We start from the raw sequence: 21,585 nt of genomic DNA on the forward strand, positions 1-21,585 counted from the left end.
TCAGAGGATATAAGTGCTTATAAGGTTTAAGGGTCTCAAAAATGATTTGAGAGCTAAATGAAAGTTATAAAAGTATAAATGAATAACTTAAGGTATAAAAAAGTTTTATATTGTCTCCCCCTTCTATGATATAAGAGTTCAGAGCTTAGCATTTAATAGAGTTCTGATAAGCTGGTAGAGCAATGACTACTTACTTCTCAGTCACAAGCTCAGGAATTTGGATTTATTTTGGTTGCCATAAAAGTTTAAACTTAAAGGTACTTCTCATCAGGCCAAAGATATCTCTGTCCGTTTTATACCTGGCTCTCAGGACAGAAGAAGACTATATGTTTCTAATCCAGTTCTGCAGTTTCTGCTGGAACTCCAATGAGCCCACTCCTGCTGTTTGACAGACACCCATTACCTGCCGTTTTCTGATATGTGGATTTCAGTATAGATTAGTAATGCTAATAGATCTAAAAACTTTATGTCCTTTTGTAAAATAAAAATTCACATAGGTTTCAGGAAAAAACCTGGAACCACTTCTCACAGGACCAAGGATTCCAGATAAGTACAGCCTAAATTATCTCCACCTGTCTTCACCTAAGGATGTTATTTTTTCTCTCCTGGTCTTGGTACTCCTCCCCTTCCTGAAAGTTTCAAATGTAATATTTTCCTCTACGTTCATGAATTTTAACTTCTGTCCCTAGATTAAACTTGGTTGACACATTCAAGCATCAGCTGCTTACTGCATCCTGTTCCAAATGACTGAGTCCTGGACTTGATGAACTGCTGATGTGGACCAGCTCAGCCAGTGAACCAGATGCTGCTGCTAATGCCCCTTTGCCTAGATTCCTTCCTTACCTTTGATTAGCCTTTCAGCTTTCTTGGGCCCTGATAACAATGTCCCAATGTAGTTACAGAAAAGAACACGTCGCCTGAGCAGCAGGGGCCCTGACTTCTAGCAGAGGGCCTTCTGTGGGGTGAGCTGGCTTCGGGCCGTGGCAGGGTCCCGGCGAGGAGGAGCTTGGGCGTTCCCCGACCCCATAGACGCCCAGGTCGCCCTGCAGTACTGGCTACCCCCTCCCGCCTGCCATCCCGGCTCCCATCCAGCAGGGACCCTGACTTCTAGCAGAGGACCATTGGTGGGGTGAGTTTCCTTCGGGCCGTGGCAGGGTCCCGGTGAGGAGGAGCTTGGGTGTTCCCCGACCCCATAGACGCCCAGGTCGCCCTGCAGTGCTGACTACCCCCTCCCGCCTGCCATCCTAGCTCCCATCCAGGTACGAATTCCTATATTTCTCCCTTCCCCCTGGGGCCATAAAATTTCCCCAGTTCAGCTGCCTTGCAAGCTGGGCCTTGGCTGTAGGCGCAGCTCGGCTCCAGGACGTTCCTGGGTCCTAAAGGCCTCCCTGAGGACAGGTGGTCCAGGTGCCAGCTCAGCCACATTCCTGACCAGCAGGGGCCCTGACTTCTAGCAGAGGGCCTTCTGTGGGGTGAGCTGGCTTCGGGCCGTGGCAGGGTCCCGGCGAGGAGGAGCTTGGGCGTTCCCCGACCCCATAGACGCCCAGGTCGCCCTGCAGTGCTGGCTACCCCCTCCCGCCTGCCATCCCGACTCCCATCCAGCAGGGGCCCTGACTTCTAGCAGAGGACCATAGGTGGGGTGAGTTTCCTTCGGGCCGTGGCAGGGTCCCGGTGAGGAGGAGCTTGGGTGTTCCCCGACCCCATAGACGCCCAGGTCGCCCTGCAGTGCTGGCTACCCCCTCCCACCTGCCATCCTAGCTCCCATCCAGGTAAGAATTCCTATATTTCTCCCTTCCCCCTGGGGCCATAAAATTTCCCCAGCTCAGCTGCCTTGCAAGCTGGGCCTTGGCTGTAGGCGCAGCTTGGCTCCAGGCAGTTCCTGGGTCCTAAAGGCCTCCCTGAGGACAGGTGGTCCAGGTGCCAGCTCAGCCACATTCCTGACCAGCAGGGGCCCTGACTTCTAGCAGAGGGCCATCGGAGGGGTGAGTTTGCTTCGGGCCTTGACAGGGTCCTGGTGAGGAAGAGCTTTGGCGTTCCCCGAACCCACAGTCGCCCAGGTCGCCCTGCAGTGCTGGCCACCCCCTCCCGCCTGCCATCCCAGCTCCCATCCAGGTACGAATTCCTATATTTCTCCCTTCCCCCTGGGGCCATAAAATTTTCCCCAGCTCAGCTGTCTTGCAAGCTGAGCCTGCATTGTAAGCGCATCCAGGAAAGAGGGAGTGCCTGTGCTTCAATAGCCTGCCTGAGGAAAGGTGGGCATTCTGTCAGTGAAGTCCCTGCCCAAGAAGGGAACCTGACCCGGTAACAGAAGTTCCAATAGAGAACATTTGAACTAAGAGATGGGCAGACGCCAAGGCAAGACCTCATCCAACAATCTGAAAAACAACATGAAAACACCAGATCCCAAGGACCCTACAACAGAAGGGCTTGAACACCTTAACCCAGAAGAAGTGGAAAAAAGTGCCATTATGAAAGCAATAGAGTCCCTTAAACAGGATATGAATAACTCCCTTAAAGAATTGGATGAGAAATATAACAAAAAGTTTGAAGAAATGAGTATAGAAATTGACGAGAAATATAACAAAAAGTTTGAAGAACTAAGTAAATCTGTGAATGAGACCCTGAGAAACCAAGAAAAAACAATCAAACAAGTAAAGGAAACAGTGCAAGAATTGAAAACTGAAATGGAGGCAATGAAGAAAACACAAACGGAGAACTGGCTGGATATGGAAAACCTAGGTAAACGAACGGAGACTACAGAATCAAGCATAACCAATAGAATACAAGAGATAGAAGAACGAATCTCGGAATCTGAAGATACCATAGAGAAAATAAATGCTCTGGTCAAAGAAAACGGCAAATCCAACAAATTCTCTTCACAAAACATTCAGGAAATCTGGGACACAATAAAAAAACCAAATCTAAGAATAATAGGGATTGAAGAAGGAGAAGAACTGCAGACCAAAGGCCCAGAAAATATATTCAAAAAATTATAGAAGAAAACTTTCCCAACCTAAAGAACGATATTCCTATGAAGGTTCAAGAAGCATACAGAACACCGAATAGACTGGATCAGAAAAAAACATCCCCTCGCCTTATAATAATCAAAACACAAAACATACATATTAAAGAAAAAATTTTAAGAGCTGCAAAGGAAAAAGGTCAAGTAACTTATAACGGTAAACCTATCAGGCTTACACCGGATTTCTCTATGGAAACCATGAAAGCCAGAAGATCCTGGATAGAGGTACTGCAGAAACTAAGAGACCATGGATGCAAACCCAGGCTACTATACCCAGCCAAGCTATTGTTCACTATCAACGGAGAAAACAAAATATTCCAGGATAAAAACAAGTTTAAACAATACGTAGCTACTAATCCAGCCTTACAGAGAATATTAGAAGGAAAATTACTACCGAAGGAATCCAACATTCCCAACACGGCCTACAATAACTCGAACATCTAGCGACCATTCACAAGCACAAATCAAAGAAGAAAAACACATACACTCTACTACCTAAAAAAAAAAAAATGACCGGAGTCAACAACCACTGGTCATTAATATCACTTAATATCAATGGACTCAATTCACCTATAAAGAGGCACAGACTTAGAGATTGGATACGAAAACAGGATCCAACATTCTGCTGTTTACAAGAAACACACCTCAACCACAAAGACAGACACATACTCAGAGTAAAGGGTTGGGAAAAGGTTTTCCAAGCAAATGGACCTAAGAAACAAGCGGGCGTGGCCATTCTAATATCTAACAAAATCGACTTCAAACTAAAATCAATCAGAAGAAATGGAGATGGACATTTCATACTCGTAACTGGAACAATTCATCAGGAGGAAGTCTCAATCCTGAATATCTATGCTCCTAATATAAAGGCACCCACATATGTAAAAGAAACTCTTCTAGAACTCAAGGCGGTCATCAAACCACACACACTAATAGTAGGAGACTTCAACACTCCTCTCTCACCAATGGACAGGTCAATCAGACAGAAACCAAGCAGAGAATTGAGAGATCTATTGGAGGTATTGAATCAAATGGACTTAACAGACATCTATAGAACACTCCACCCAAATAGGAAAGAATACACCTTTTTCTCTGCAGCTCATGGAACCTTCTCGAAAATTGACCACATACTTGGTAACAAAGCAAACTTCCACAGATACAAAAAAATATTAGTAACTACCTGTGTCTTGTCAGATCACCATGGACTAAAATTAGAATTCAACAACAATGCTCCCCCCAGGAAGCCAACAAACTCATGGAAACTGAACAGTCAACTTCTAAATCACCCCTGGGTCAAGGAAGAAAAGAAATTAAAGTCTTCCTTGAATTTAATGAAAACAAAGACACAACATACTCAAACCTATGGGACACTATGAAAGCAGTGCTAAGAGGAAAGTTCATAGCACTAAGTGCCCAATTAAAGAAAACGGAGAAAGCACACATTGGAGACTTAACAGCACACTTGAAAGAGCTAGAAAAAAAAAGAAGCTGATTCACCCAGGAGGTCTAGAAGACTGGAAATAATCAAACTGAGGGCTGAAATCAACAAAATAGAAACAGAGAAAACAATCCAAAGAATAAATGAATCAAAAAGCTGGTTCTTGGAGAAAATCAACAAGATTGACAAACCCCTATCCAAATTAATCAAACGGCAGAGAGAGAACATGCAAATTAATAAGATCAGAAATGAAAAGGGGGACATAACCACAGACACAGAGGAAATTCAGAGAATCATTACATCTTACTATGAAAGTTTATATGCCACAAAGTTGGAAAATGTAAAAGAAATGGACATTTTTTTAGATAAGTACCATATACCAAAGTTTAACCAAGAACAGGTGAACAATCTAAATAGACCTGTTAGTCGCGAAGAATTAGAAGCTGTTATCAAAAATCTCCCTACCAAAAAAAGCCCAGGACCAGATGGTTTCAATGCAGAATTCTACCAGAACTTCCAGGAAGAGCTAATACCTATACTCCTTAATGTATTCCACAATATAGAAACAGAAGAGTCATTGCCTAACTCCTTTTATGAAGCTACAGTTACCCTAATACCAAAACCACACAAAGACACAACCAAGAAAGAGAATTACAGGCCAATCTCACTCATGAACATCGACGTGAAAATTCTCAATAAAATACTGGCAAACCGAATCCAAGAGCACATTAGAAATATTATCCATTATGATCAAGTAGGCTTCATTCCAGAGATGCAGGGCTGGTTCAACATACGCAAATCTATCAATGTAATCCATCATATAAATAAACTGAAAGAAAAAAACTATATGATCATCTCACTAGATGCTGAAAAAGCATTTGACAAAATTCAACACCCATTTATGATAAAGGCGTTGGAGAGACTGGGGATACAAGGATCATACCTAAATATAATAAAAGCAATATACAGCAAGCCGACAGCTAACATCAAACTGAATGGAGAGAAACTCAAAGCCTTTCCTCTAAAATCAGGAACGCGACAAGGCTGTCCACTCTCTCCATACCTCTTCAATATAGTGCTTGAAGTTCTAGCAATAGCAATAAGACAACATAAGGAGATCAAGGGGATTCGTATTGGAAAGGATGAAGTTAAACTTTCGTTATTTGCTGACGATATGATAGTTTACATAAGTGACCCCAAAAACTCTACCAAAGAACTCCTACAGCTGATAAACACCTTTAGTAACGTGGCAGGATACAAGATCAACTCCAAAAAATCAGTGGCCCTCCTATACACAAAGGATAAAGAAGCAGAGAGGGAAATCAGAGAAGCATCACCTTTCATGATAGCCACAAATAGCATAAAATATCTTGGGGTTACTCTAACCAAGGAAGTGAAAGACCTATTTGACAAGAACTTTAAGTCTTTGAAGAAAGAAATTGAGGAGGATACCAGAAAATGGAAAGACCTCCCCTGCTCTTGGATTGGGAGAATCAACATAGTAAAAATGGCAATTCTACCAAAAGCAATCTATAGATTCAATGCAATCCCCATCAAAATCCCATCAAACTTCTTCACAGACCTTGAGAGAACAATAATCAAGTTTATATGGCAAAACAAAAAACCCAGGATAGCCAAAGCAATCTTATACAATAAAAGAACTTCTGGAGGCATTACCATCCCTGACTTCAAACTCTATTATAGAGCTACAGTATTGAAAACAGCTTGGTATTGTCATAAGAACAGAGAAGTCGACCTATGGAATCGAATAGAAGACCCAGATATTAACCCACAAACTTATGAACACCTAATTTTCGACAAGGGAGCTAAAGGTATACAATGGAAGAAGGAAAGCATCTTTAACAAATGGTGCTGGCATAACTGGATGTCAACCTGTAAAAAAATGAAAGTAGATCCATATCTATCACCATGCACAAAAATCAAGTCCAAATGGATTAAAGACATCAACATTAATCCGTCCACTTTGAACCTGATAGAAGAGAAAGTGGGAAGTAGTCTACAAGATATAGGCACAGGAGGCCTCTTCCTAAGTAGGACCCCAGCAGCACAGACAATAAGAGAAACAATGAATAAATGGGATCTACTGAAACTGAGAAGCTTCTGTAAAGCAAAGGACACTGTCAGTAGGACAAAAAGGCTGCCTTCTGACTGGGAGAAGATCTTCACCAACCCCTCATCAGACAAAGGTCTGATCTCCAAAATATACAAAGAACTCAAGAAACTAGGCACTAAAACTCTAATTAACCCAATTAAAAAGTGGGGTACTGAACTTAACAGAGAATTCACAACAGATGAACTTCGAATGGCCAGAAGACACTTAAGGTCATGCTCAACCTCCTTAGCGATCAGGGAAATGCAAATCAAAACCACTTTGAGATACCATCTTACACCTGTCAGAATAGCTAAAGTCAAAAACACCAACGATAGCCTATGCTGGAGAGGATGTGGGGTGAGGGGAACACTCATCCATTGTTGGTGGGAATGCAAACTCGTGCAGCCACTGTGGAAATCAGTGTGGCGGTTTCTCAGGAAACTGGGAGTCAACCTCCCTCAGGACCCAGCAATTCCACTCTTGGGAATATACCCTAAAGTTTCCCCAACATACTACAAAAGCATTTGTTCTACTATGTTCATAGCAGCACTATTTGTAATAGCCAGAACCTGGAAACAGCCTAGGTGCCCCTCAATAGAAGAATGGTTAAAAGAGGTGTGGAACATATACACATTAGAGTTTTACTCAGCGGTAAAAAAACAATGACATCTTGAATTTTGCATGCAAATGGATGGAAATAGAAAACGCTTTACTGAGTGAGGTAAGCCAGACCCAAAAAGAGGAACACGGTATGTATTCACTCATAAGTGGATTCTAACCATAATTAAAGGTCTTTGAGCCTATTATTCGTGATCCTAGAGAAGCTAAATAAGAAGATGAACCTGATGAAGATTATTTAGCTATCCACCAGGAGGTAGGAAATAGACAAGAGTTCCAGGTAACCTCGGGTGCATGGGGGGGGGTGGGAGGGTTGATGGAAGGGGAGAGGGTTAGAGAGAAGGGAGTAGGGGAGGAACGGGGAAAGCTCGGTGGCCTGGGATGGGGGGGGGAGGGAGGAAGGATGAATATGGGATCAGGGAAGAATATATTTCAACTAAGGGAGTCATTTTAGGGTTTACAGGAGACTTGATTATATATGGGATCCCAGGTCCAAGGAGAGATCCCCCAGATTGTTCTCTCGACAGAGGAGAGGGTGCCTGAATCGGCTGTGGCCCATAACCATACTGATGTATATTTTGCTTATCACCATAGATCCTTCATCTGGCGAAGGACGGCGATACAGTCGGAGACCCACATTGGAGCATCGGACTGAGCCCCCCGAGGTCCAAATGAGGAGCAGAAGGAGGAAGAACATGAAAAACGAAATCAGTACTGCGAGGGATGCTATCACCCACTGATACAAGGGAACAGATCTAATGAGAGTTTACCAAGGCCAGTTGGACTGGGACTGAACGAGGAGGTGATCTAACCAGATTCTCGGAATTTGGCCGGATTCTCTGACTGTGGTTGGCCCGAAGTCTTTCTGAAAAGCCATTGACTATGATACTGGGACCTGTTTCCTCTGCATATACTGGATTTTGGGGATCCAGTCTGTTTGGACACTCACCTTCCTGGACCTGGAGGGAGGGGGAGGGAACTTGAACTTCCCACAGGGCAGGAAACCCTGACTGCCCTAAGGGACGAAGAGGGAGGAGGAGAGGGAGTTGGGGGAATGGGAGGGTGTTGGGAAGAGGGGCGGAAATGGAAACTTTTATAATTTAATAAAATTTACTAAAAAAAAAAAGAAAAAAAGAAAGAAAAAAAGAAAAAAAAAAAAGAAAAGAACACGTCATCCCATGCTCCCTGCCCAAAAGAGGTTAAAATGCTAAGACAAAGGGGAAGTCTCTGGCATGGGGGCCAAAATGGCTACCTATAATGTCCATTGACATACCAGAAAAATAGGCCCAGCCTAGTCAATTAATAGATTTATTAACTAAAATGGTTCTACAATAAGAAGACATTTTGGCTCTTTAGGCAGAACCATAGAACCAAAGGGATCATGTTTGCAATTTGGTTGTACTCAAAGATCAGAGCTACAAGGCCTGGTAGCAGAGGATGGCCACTGCCCTAGAGAAAAATCTGTTAGCTAATGGTTCTTAGGTCTCAATACTATCCCCTTAAACGCCAGGGCAAGCAGGATCCATGACTGTCATTTATACTTGTGAATGGGGGGATGTATAACCCAGGCATGACAATCTCAATAGAGGCCCTAGTTTCAGTAATTTATGTTGTGCTAAGACAATACCTGGTTCCAAAAAAGACCACAAACTGAGATCACCCTAGAACAGATCATCCAAAGGAAATTCCTGACGTTCTGTCGGGGTCTGGTGCCAGCCCGGACCATAAATTATCTCTGGACCAGAGGGGTGGTGTGGGATTAAAGACACAACTCACATGGCTTTATCGGGAGGGAGATTTTCAGTGATCCCTCATGTAATCCTGAGTTCACATTCTGAATATTCCTCCATGTTTATTCTCCAAACATACCAAAACATAAACTGAGGGGGAAATTCGTTTGCTTTCTGTTTCCTAGGTAACCAGGTGAATGGCTGTGGTCACGTCCACACATCTACCTATGCCTGCTCTGTCACGTCTCCCTGTCTTCCTGCTCTGTATGCCAGCTCTGTCACATAGGCCGAATTAGCATCTCTATCTCAGGCATCCTCCAAATTACAAAGAAGAAGCAGAACAACATTAGCATATCCTGACCCTGGCAACAGCCTGTCTGTAAATGCTAGATGACCACCTCCTTTGTGGCAGGTTCAAACTGTGGCCTGGGATTCTGGTCTCCGTGAAGAAGTATGGGCCTACAACATTCCAACCATTGTAGATAGGATCACTTGCCAGCACATACCAATCCCTTTTGACACCCCTAGACAAATGTCAATCCATCAGGGGTCCTGAACCTTAGAAATCTCTCATCCCAACCTTTGCTATTACAAAAGCCCAATCCCAACTGAGCTTGGGGCTTTCTGATTATGCCAATAAGTTGGACATATGGAGAGTTCGAGATTGAACTTAAATAAAGGCTCTTTGCTTTTACAAGTAGGACTTGGTCTCCTACTTGGTTTTTGGTTGACTCTGTGATCTAGCCATAACACTGTGTATTGGGAGTTGACACAAAGGAGTGAGGAGAAGGCAGGAGAGGGTGTGGTGGGGGTCCATCCACAGGAGGGAGCAAATCAGGGTATTCTATAGTGATATTTTATTTGTGTTGTAATAAATAAAGCTTGCCTGAAGATCAGACTGCAAAGCTATCCACACTAGTCAGCCATAGAGGCCAGGCAGTGGTTCCACACACCTTTAATCCCAACAGCCACACTAGTTAGCCAGAGAGGCTGGGTGGTGGTGGTGCATGCCTTTAATTCCAGCACAAGAGAGGAATATAAAATGGGAGGATACAGAAGCTCAGGGTCTCAGTGTGCAGTCTGAGGTTTGGTGGGGAGCATTGCAGTGTGCAGTCTGAGGTTTGGTGGGGAGCATTGCAGTCTGCAGTCACTCTGAGGACAGGATTGCCACTTTGTCTGAGCCTTGGTAGAGGTAAGAACTCTCTAATGGTTGGCTACTTTGCTTTCCTGATTTTCTGCTTGAACCCCAATATCTGTCTCTGGGTTTTTATTATTCATGCTACAGTAGTCCACCAGAATATGCTTAATACCCTGGGGTTATGTGAAGAGAGCGGTTAGGGGCCACAGCAGGTCTGCTGCGGAGCTGGGGGTGAAACTGGAACCTGACATTTAGAGGAGCAGACAGGTGAAGATCAGCAGCTGGCCTAGCTGCCTCCCCGGATGAAGTTGTCTGTGGGTTCCTAGGCAGTGCCAGCTGTAGTCGAGATGATTCTCTACCGGTGCAAAACGTGAAAAATTCACTGTGTTCTTTCAAGACTGATACCTATTTAAAATGAATGTATTCGCCTATAATATGTATGGAGTAGAGTGGAAACTACAATGTGCTTTATCTACAGAAAACTAAAGTGACTTCCAGCTTAGTGTTTTTATGGGATTCCCACGTGTGCCAATGAGTAGATCATTGTTTCTTGTACCATCTCTTGGGATCTACTCCTCTTCTCTTGTTAGTTTTTGAAAAATGTTTGCACCCTTGATAAGACTTTCCACCCATGCAATAATCCAAATCCGACAATATCAAACATTCCAGACTCTTTGGATCTATGGATGCCGGGGGCTGGGGTGTTGCCTCCAAGCAAACATTCCAGACTCTTTGGATATGTGAATGCCAGGGGTTGGAGTGACACTTCCAACCAAATTCCAGACTCTTTGGGTACAGGGCACTAGCTAAAATCTGGCTGTTAGACCTCCAACCAGGGACCAAAGACTTCTAAGGTGCTTATTAACATATCAAAGCATACTCTGGCTGCAGGGTTCTACCAGGATTTCTCAGTTCCTACCTGGTACAGGGTCCTACTGATGGCATACCCAGCCTCCCACCCTCAACTTCTCCAGTACAGGCCTGGGCTTCCCTTCCCTAGCTGCTCCTCCTTATAGAATCTAGCCATTTGGCTTCAGTGGTTCATTTTACCTTATTAGTCCTCTTATTGGCTTCTTGCCCTCTTGGATGCATCTCCAGGTTCCCCTCTCTGTCTTTCTTCTTCTCCCTTTCCCTCCCCATGGGCCTGCTCAGGCTCAGTCTGGGTGTGTTCATTCTCGACAATCCCAGATGTCTGTGTCTGTCTCTGCCTCTGGCTATGCTGTCCTCATCTACAGTAAACCTTCTCCTCCACCATACACAGGAGCAGTCATGGCCTCCTCTTTTTTCTTTTTCATTCAGTAGTTTTTGTCCATTCCTCTGTCAGTTTCCTCAAAGCTGTTACTACTGCTCCAGAGGAAGCTGTGATTCTGGAGAATGTAAATGCAGCACCCTAAGCAAAACTATGAACATCTTGAGCCAGATTGCCCGCAGTGTCAACACAACAGAAGGGCACTGCCTGACCATGGCAATGTGAGGGGCTGAAAATGAGAAACCATCTAAAGGGCTCTACCCCCAAAACAACAGCAATGAGAACAAAATCCTGCTGATAGGAAACATTTGCACTACCTTATGACTGACATATTTCATTTGGAAGCTTGCAATGCATTTACAAGTCAGGATCAAGTCTTTTCGAACAATTCTACTTACAACATTCTTTTTGACAAGAAAATGAAATCCTGATTCATGCTTTTTAGATTTTCTACGAAAACTCAATTTAACCCTAGGTGGAAGCATCATGGAATATGTTCCCTTTTTAACTGATTATGGGTGGCTCAATTTCATTCCTAGTACAAACTGTGTGACTATATTTACCTAGAATATCACAAAATTAATAAATATTCCAGGTTATGTATTATGAAAAGAATTTATCTTTAAGAATGATGGGGGAGCAGTGGCAAGCCGACTGTGACTCACAAGAGTTCTCATTCGTTTGAAAAAAATGAAAAGCAACTATGTTCATGATATACATGGTATCTGCATGTGCACCAGAAGAACAAGGTAAGCACTAATTTCACCAAACTATAAATACTGCAACCTAAAATAGTGCCTTGCCTGTAAGATATTCTGGTACAACAGTGGCACAAATGTTACAGAAGTAACAAACCAGTCTGATTGTATTTAAGGAGGCTTCACAGAAACGAACCCATGCCTGACACTGCCAACACAGCCAAAATCCTGAGAACAGATAAGTCATGAGCCTAAAGGAAGACCCAATACTATTAACCTGCCAATGGAGCAAGCCAATAAAATGGCTGGCATACCCATAGATCTGTGCTTCAGTCAGCCCTCCTTAGAGAAGCATCTTCCTGAAGGAGATGAAAACTAACACAGAGACCCAAAAGTGTAAAATGTGCAGAGTAAATGTGAGCCCAAATTTAAGTGGGATGACTTCTTCAAAGCCTTCCCCTTAAGGCTGAGTTATCTCCATAAAAATGGAGGCACAAAGATTGTAAAGACAGGGGTAATACACTTCCAGACAGGACACTATATAGGAGAAATATTTTACAACCAACTCTCCAGGGAAAAAGAAAAGGTAACACAGAATATGTGAAATAATAGTAAACAACCAATAGGTTCTGAGTTAATAATGAATTACCCATTTAGAAATAAGAATTGCAAAGTTAAAAATGTCCAAAATACATAAAAATGTTCTTGCTTTTTCTAGGATGAAAAGATTGCATCAAGTGATGTCTTCACAAGGAATGCTGCAGAAGCACCCCCATCATAAATGGGAAATACTCTAAAAAAACAACAACCCTGCAACTCCAGGTCCTGAAAACACGAACAGACTGCAGCCAGGGTCATAGGATGGAAATAATGAAAGATGGTAGCAGTCAATACAGCCGTTTTATAGCAGTCAGAGCAAGTGTGATAGTTGCAATAAGGCCAGCACCCTGTGCCCAAAACTCAAATAGCACTTAAACCCGTGTCACTGCTTTGCTCTTGCCCCAGGAAAAGTGTCAGTTTTCTTGGCCTCATTGGAGGAGAACAGGCCTGGAGGGAAGTGGGATGGCAGAGGAAATGCACTGTGGAAGGGGTAAGGAAATCTTGCAAGTGGAAAGTTTTAATCAGGGATGGGAGAACTGTGGTGGTGGGGAAAGGGTTAACCAAAACTAAGCATGGAGGAAAAAATCCTTTTGGAAAAATACTACATTTGAAGTTGTTTAAAACCATTTGAGGGGCTGGTTAAATAGTTTAGCATGTAAAGGTACTTGATGTCAGCCATATGCTGTTGAGTTTAATGTTGGGAAACCACACGGTAGAAGGTAAGAAAATGATCCAGAAAATGATGCTCTGACCTCTACACATGGACCTTGGCTTGCCACCAAGCCTAATAAATGGAGTTGCATCCTTGGGAACCTAAGTAAAACAACTGAATGAAGGAGCCCTGCATACATGGATAACATTCCTCCCAGAAGATTAAGTTGACTAAACAAAGGTTCCAATACTGTGAGATAGTTCCCCATGAGCTATCTCATGAAGCTATCTCAGAAGCAAGGGGGCTCCTGTCACACATTACAGGCTGCTGCCAATGTCCTCATTTACACACCAGGATTAGGTTGTAGGATGATTCTGAACACATTATACACTTGAGATATAGGACATTTAAAGGTCATGTATCTGTGCTGGCTAGCTTTCACAGTACTAGAAGCTTCTATGCAAGCTACTGGATGAGGAAAGTTGGCAATGATTCTACCCATCTGTAGACCCTACATGTGACAACTTGCCTGGCAAGATATTCTCTGTGTGATAGTGTGTTGACTCTTATAGGAACAATAAACTTTGTGACTTGATTTTAGGCCTACCACACAGTAGGGAACTCTTGGCTGTTTCTGTAAACCTAGTTCAGAGCCCAATGACTGAGGTCATGGTGATGTAATATGGAAATCTCTCTGATTCTAGAGACCTTTTGCTGGACATCACAGCCAGAGTTCATAACATACTTTGATATAAGGCTGCTATCTTACTGTGTATTCAAACTGAGATTGTTTAGCCCACTTTTAAGAGAACAATGTAACAATTACCACTACTTTCCTTGATCTTCCTACAGAGCCACCTTTTACAAACTAAACTAATACTTAACTGTAATCTTAAATTATTTTCTTCTGTGCCCCCTGATCCCGAACAAATGTGTATCATTTGTATAAAACAGCAAACATAGAGGTTGAAAACACTCTTAAGTGAATATCCACCAAAACAGTTGAACACAGCAGCATTATTGGGCAGACATGGTGTTTGTAATTTTTTTGTTGTTGTCTGGGTGAGTTGGGATCAGTTGCAGTTATTACTTTCATCCCTTGTAAGACTCCACAAACGATTTCTGTAAAGTATCCCACTCCTTCCCCAGGTGATTCTTATGGGGAAATTCAATAAAAGAGTGAGCAACAAAAGGGGCAGACACACACATTCACACACAGGGACAGATGTAAGGACAGACAGACTTCTTCACAGATTTAGATTCATGCAACAGACAGAGAAGGGAAGACAGGGAACATGTAGAAAATTCAAACCTGGAAATGACTCCCAGTGGAAGTGCTTTTATTTCTTTCATTATTGCCACACTGACGCAGTATTGGTGACCCTGAGTTATCACTGATGTGTTGAATCCACACAATAGGCCCTCTGTTGTTTTGTTAAAATTACATAGAATCAAGCTGCCTTCTCGCTGACACCTATACATTCGAGCAACTGTGATCCCTAATGAGAGAGGCTTCTTTAGTCAATGGGCTCTGGTGAATGCACAGACTCACACCTGGCCAAAGTTTAGAGAATGCACAACTGTGCAGTTCTCAGACCTCAGCAGGACATCTGAACCACAACATGCTGCAAGGCTCAGGGACTACTTTGGAAGAGAGAGGCAGAGGTTGTAGATGGTTTCTGTGAAACGGTGTCCAGGACACAATGATCATCATACACAGGAAGGGGCTCGTAAGGCCCCACCCTCAGTGAGGGACTTTGCTCACTTAATGTGTGCTGGGGCATGGGATGTCATAAAAATTACAGAAAAGGGAAATTCAGGTAAGCAGCCACACTTTAACTCTGTGGATGTTAAGGCCAATAGAGTAGTTTGGGTGGCGCTTTTACTTATGTTAGAGTTGAGTATGGAAACCTCAACAAGGCTGGTCTGTGACTTGGAAAATCCACTAAAATTCATTGATGCCTATTACTGAACTCCAGTACCCAAAACTGAAATGGCAGGCTCAGATACCCAGAAATGGGCTCAGCCTGAACTTTGGAGGATAAATAAAAGCCAACATTCCTTAAAAACTTGTGAAGCTAGTTCCTTTACCCAAAGATGTCATTTCTCTTATCACTGGAAGTAGGGAATATTGGTGGACTGTGGTGTCTATTACCAAAATAAGGTACAGCCCGGCCTCCAGGCTCCTTCAGAAGCACAAGTACCTGCTGTACAATTCAAAGTTCATGTTAGTGTTCTAGGTCTTCTACCCTCCTCCCCTCCCCGAACCTTCCTCTAGTTCAGAAGCATCCCTACCCCAGCTTCTCATTATCTTTCTAAACCTATCTCTCGGTCTCCTCCTGTCTCTGTGTTCCTCTCTCTCTGTGTCTCCTCCTCTGTCTCTCTCCCTCTGCCTCTCTGCTTCTGTCATAGTCAGGTGCAGTTGGCTATGTTCAGCCAACATCTATTCCTGCTCTAACTGATTTCATATGCTGCTATCTGTTCTGTCTCTGATAGGTATAAACATGTCGCCAAGACATCATGTCCCCAGTTTGTACAATACCAAGAAACAGTTTAAAATATTTTTATAACACATTTTAATGAAAAACTATTATAAACTTATATACAGAATTCAATATATACTGTGTCGAGAAATATTTAACATTAAACTTTCTGTATTTTGTAAAATATTCCTGACAGATTGTCACTGTTGTCAGTAGCTCCTCATAGGTGCTTTAACAGCAACTAAAAAGAAAAGCAGGAATTATCAGTAGTACCAAGAGCATCATTGGTGGCATTGTCAGCAGGAACAGTAACAGAGGCATCACCAGCAGAATCCTATGTAGTGTCACAATGAATGTCATTGTGTTTGAGAAGTGGTGACAGTGTGGGAAAGGCCCCCCCATACTTGAAAGACCCCCATGTCCACATACTGTGTTAAACTCTACTGAAACTTAACTGAGCCATAGAAAGAAAGCCCCCAGGCTCAGCTAATGACTACGAAATTTAGCTGGGCCGTAGAAGGAAAGTCCCCCTGGCCCAAATGGTGCTAAAACAGGATATCTATGGGTTGCAGACTCGCTGACTAGGCTGAGGAGAGGGAGTACCCCACCCTCAAGGCATTCTATCGAAACTGTCAACTTGCTGCAGGGTTCTCTATCTAGCTTTGTGGTTTTTCAGGAAAATTCGAGAATAGACATGGAGCCATTCCCGGGGTGAGCTCAGCCCGCCAATTTGGGAACCAATGAAAGGCTTGTTGCTATGCAGCCTCTTATGTAACTCTTAAATCCCTATAAATACATAATGTGCCTTCAGCCTGGCATGCTCAGTAACTTGGTTGCTGTAGCATACGCAGGCGGATGTGTATCCAATAAACTACCTCATGCTTTTGCATCCAGTGAATTGGTTCTGGTTCTTGGGTGGAGAACTCCCCGATAGACTCCTCTCTCTGAGGATCTTTCATGTGGAGTCTTATTTCACTGGTTTTATTCTTACATGTTGCTTCTTTGGGGGTGTTTATTTCCAAAATGATGTTATCCACATAAGTCACAGTGTATGGACACAGAAAAAATAGAAGCTAATATCTAACAGTTACATTTCTCTGCTTAGCCATTCAGACAACACAAGTTCCATGTTAGATGCATTTTCAATATGATTGGAAAAGATAAGCATTTTTTCTAGTTTTAGGTAATGCCTAAAGAGTCCTATATACAGCACAAAATTTATTTATCATATGTATTGGTGCCAAAGAGAATTGGATTTCTAGTACATAAATCTTCATCTATTTTAAACCACTAAAGGTCTAACTTACCTTGTTAAACTCATGGTCATTTTAATGACATGTCACATGCTAAATTAGGTTGAATACCCACATCATCACCATTTCCACGAATTTCAGACACCATATTCTGGTTGTTAGCATGAGCAGTGACATGGTTGCTGCCCAAAGTGGCAGAAACTTGGAGTGAGTATTCATTGCATAGTGGGTGTATTCAGCTGGATTCATAGCACTGAAATACACATTAGCACTCTGAGGAGGATCCAAAGCGTCACCTGGGACATGAACAAGAGCAGATTCCTGATCAGTAGTAAAGCTACCACACTTGTGTTCTCTTCTAAACAAGTTTCAAGAACAGGGTCAGAATGTTGCAGAAGGGGAGAGAACAAGGAGGAAGGCGAGAAAATGGCGTCCGCGGATTACAGTACTTACAGCCAAGCTTCAGCCGAGCAGGGCTACAGTGCTTACACCTTCCAGCCAATTCAAGCACAGACCACCCAGGTGTATGGGCAACAAAGCTATGGAACCTATGGACAGCCTACTGATGTCAGCTATACCCAGGCTCAGAGCACTGCCACCTATGGGCAGCTTGCATATGCGACTTCTTATGGACAGCCTCCCACTGGTGATACCACTCCAACTGCCCCCAAGCATATAGCCAGCCTGTACAAGGATCTGGCACTGGTGCTTATGACACCACCACTGCTCCAGTCACCACAACCCAAACCTCTGTGCAGCTCAGTCTGCATTTGGCACCCAGCCTGCATACCCAGCCTATGGCCAGGAGCCAGCAGCCACTGCACCTACAAGACCACAGGATGGTAACGAGCCCGCTGAGACTAGTCAACCTCAATCTAGCACAGGGGGTTATAACCAGCCCAGCCTAGGGTATGGACAGAGTGACTACAGATATCATCACCATACCTCCTTCCTATCCTCCTACCTGCCACTCCTCTTCACAGCCAACTAGTTAGGATCAGAGCAGTTACTCTCTGCAGAGCATCTATGGGCAACCTAGCAACTATGGACAGCAGAGTAGCTATGGTCAACAAAGCAGCTATGGGCAGCAGCCTCCCACTAGTTACCCCCCTCAGACTGGATCCTACAGCCAGGCTCCAAGTCAATATAGGCAACAGAGCAGCAGCTACGGGCAGCAGAGTTCATTCCGACAGGACCACACCAGGAGCATGGGTGTTCATGGGCAGGAGTCTGGAGGATTTTCCAGACCAGGAGAGAGCCGGAGCATGAGTGGCCCTGATAACCAGGGGAGGGGAAGAGGGGGATTTAATCATGGAGGCATGAGCAGAGGTGGGTGGAGAGGAGGACACGGTGGAATAGGCTAGAGAGCAAGGTGGCGTCAATAAGCCCGGTGGACACATGAATGAAGGACCAGGTCTTGATCTAGGCCTTCCTATAGATTCTAATGAAGATTCTGACAACAGTGCAATTTATGTGCAAGGTTTAAATGACAATGCGACTCTGGATGATCTGGCAGACTTTGTTAAGCAGTGTGGGGTTGTCAAGATGAACAAAAGAACTGGGCAACTCATGATCTACATCTATTTGGATAAGGAGACAGAAAGCCTAAAGGTGAACCACAGTGTCCTATGAAGATCTGCCAACTGCCAAGGCTGCTGTGGAATGGTTTGATGGAAAAGATTTTTCAAGGAAGCAAACTTAAAGCTTCTCTTGCCGGAAAGAAGCCTCCAATGAATAGCATGTGGAGTGGCATGCCACCTCTTGAGGGCAGAGGGACGCCACCACCACTCCGTGGAGGTCCTGGTGGCCCAGGAGGTCATGGAGGGTCCATGGGTCGCATGGGAGGCCTTGGAGGAGACAGAGGAGGCTTCCCCCCATGAAAACACCAGGGCTCCCGAGAGACCCCCTCTGGAGAGGGAAATGTCCAGCACCGAGCTGGAGATCGGCAGTGTCCCAGTCCGCGCTGTGGGAACCAGAACTTCACCTGGAGAACAGAATGCAACCAGTGTAAGGCCCCTAAACATGAGGGCTTCCTCCCGCCACCCTTCCCACCTCCGGGTGGTGATTGTGGCCTAGGCGGCACAGGTGGCATGCAGGGAGGAAAGGTGAACTTATGGATCGTGGTGGTCCTGGAGAAATGTTCCGTGGTGGCAGAGGTGGAGACAGAGGTGGCTTCTGAGGTGTCTGTAGCTTGGACCAAGATGGCTTTAGTGGCAAAATACGATGTGGTCCTGGGGTTCCTCCTGGACCATTGATGGAACAGTTGGAAGGAACACTATGTGAACCTGGAGAACCTGGGTACATGGATAAAGGCGAGCACCGTCAGGAACGTAGAGACCGGCCCTACTAGAGAGACCAACAGAGCTGCATTAATGACCAAATTTATTTTATAAACCAGAAAATGTTTTAAATTCATAATTCCATATTTATAATGTTGGCTACAAAATTATGATTATACCTTGTCTGTACTTTATTATTTTCACCATTTGTGAAGAAACATAAAACAAGTAAAATGGGAGTGTGCTGAGTTTTTTTTGTTTTTTTTCCTTTTAAAGATGGTTGTTTTAAGACTTAACAATGGGAACCCCTTGTAAGCATGCTCAGTATCATTGTAGAGAACCAAGAGGGCCTCTAATTGTAACAATGTTTACAGTTGTGACTTTTTTCAAAAAATTTCAAATGTTTATAAACTGTCAAAAAAAATGTTGCAGAGGGTCCATGGTGTCACCAGTGTGGCTACCAGGAGCAAGCTCAGCATCAGCATGTGGTCTCCCCGTTGCATGCCCAGTGTAAGTTCTAAAGAACATGTGTGATCCAGGGTGGTGTCGTGAAGCATAATTTTCTCAGATGCCTGAAGAGTGTCACCTCTGTCATTTGTACCTGGAGATGGTGGTAAGTCAGTGCGGGCGGTGGGCTTTGGCACAATGCCATCATCATAAGTTGCAGGAAGAAATCCTTCCGGCTTCATTTCTTCAAACTTTAAGGAAATTTTGAGATGTTAGTTTTCATTAAAAATTTCACCGATTTGTATTCACTTTAGAAGAACTTATCTGTTAATGCCAGGGTCTTGATTTATAGTCCCCAAATATTTGTTTTCTCAGGGAAAATTTAACACTGTAACCACTGATATTGTGTAACCTTTGCTTCCTTTCTATTTGAATCAAAGCCCAGAGTTTGAGAATCTTAAAAGGGGACCTGCTCAGCTTTATTTGTGTGTGTGTTTGCCTTTTTGTATGTGCATATGTGTGTGTGTGTGTGTGTGTGTGTGTGTGTGTGTTGAGGGTCAGAGAATAACCTTCAGAAGTTGGCTCTCTTTTTTCCTGGTGAGAGGGGGCCTTTCACTGATTCTGCTGCTCTCCGTATTTCAGTCTGGCTGGTTTGCAGGCTACAATGTTGTTCTACTCACAGCCTCCAATCTAGATTTCAAGGTGTTGGGACTACGTATGTGAGACTTGCTGCTTGTGTGTTCTCTGAGATGGAACTCAGGTCATTAGGATTACAAGGTAAGTGCTGTGACCTGTGGGCATGTGTGTATGTGTCTCTGTGTTTGTGTGTGTATGTTCTAGCTTTTTAATGAAAAGGTGTCTGTGTGAGAGAGAGAGTTGGAGATAGAGATAGAGAATGGATTTTAGCAGTTCAGAAGGAATATGGAGTAAATTCATTGCGATGTGAGGTTTTTCTTTCTCCTAGGCTAAGCATCATCTTTGTGCCTTTGGTGCCTGTGTCATTTCTCAGCATGTCTGGCTGCACTTCTTCATGAAGACTTCTACTTAGTATTCTGTTATCACGGGGAACTGACATTGTCCAGCTGAGGTTGGTGGTTTATACTCATTGTGCTGCAGTCACCAGATCATGAATTCTGGAGAACTCGTGCGTTAGTATGGTTTTGTGCAATTCTAACCTCAGAAAAGTGTTGCCTGCTTTTATTTCAGTCACATCTTTGAAGGATAGAAACACTGATGTTTTCCTTTAGTTGCCTCATGAATATGCTAATATCTCATTTCTGTTAGTGATATTGTGGTTTGTATTCTAATCCTTTGCATATCCAAGATGTTGTTCCCTTCATGCCAAGAAAAACACCCCATGGTTGCCACATTCATCACATTACCATTTACTTTCTGTATCAGCCTAAAAATTCTGCATTAGTTTAAAAATTCTATTTGTATTAATCATGTTACTTTATATGCTAATGAATTTTCATTGAAATCTTGGAAGATGTCTGGCAAGTGAATGTCCGCTTATTAAAATCTCTTGAGATCTATGTCCCTGCTAAGACCTCCCTTGGCCAATTAGTCACTTAGATCATACATAATAGCTAATAATAATTTAGAAACCAAATTGGATTAGGACTAAAAGACAGAACATTTGAGTTTGGTTTTGACAATATTAAAATTACAGTTACCAATGGGGAACTTGCATAGGACCAAACTAGGCCTTCTGAATATGGGTGACAGTTATATGGCTTGGGCAGCTTTGTTGGGCCACAGGCAGTGCGACCAGGATTTATTTATCCTTAGTGTGTGAACTGGCTTTTTTTGGAGCTCATTCCCTATGGAGGGATACTTTGCTCAGTCTAGATACAGGGAGGATG

General features: G+C 43.5%; 1 pseudogene; it reads left to right on the plus strand.

Moving 5' to 3' along the window:
- The first annotated feature begins 17,014 nt into the window (after positions 1-17,014).
- Positions 17,015-19,749, plus strand: LOC125395852 (RNA-binding protein EWS pseudogene; annotated as a pseudogene).
- Positions 19,750-21,585: the final 1,836 nt, after the last annotated feature.

Source organism: Myodes glareolus, chromosome 8, assembly GCF_982192425.1.
Source record: "Myodes glareolus chromosome 8, mMyoGla1.1, whole genome shotgun sequence".
Classification (NCBI taxonomy): domain Eukaryota; kingdom Metazoa; phylum Chordata; class Mammalia; order Rodentia; family Cricetidae; genus Myodes; species Myodes glareolus.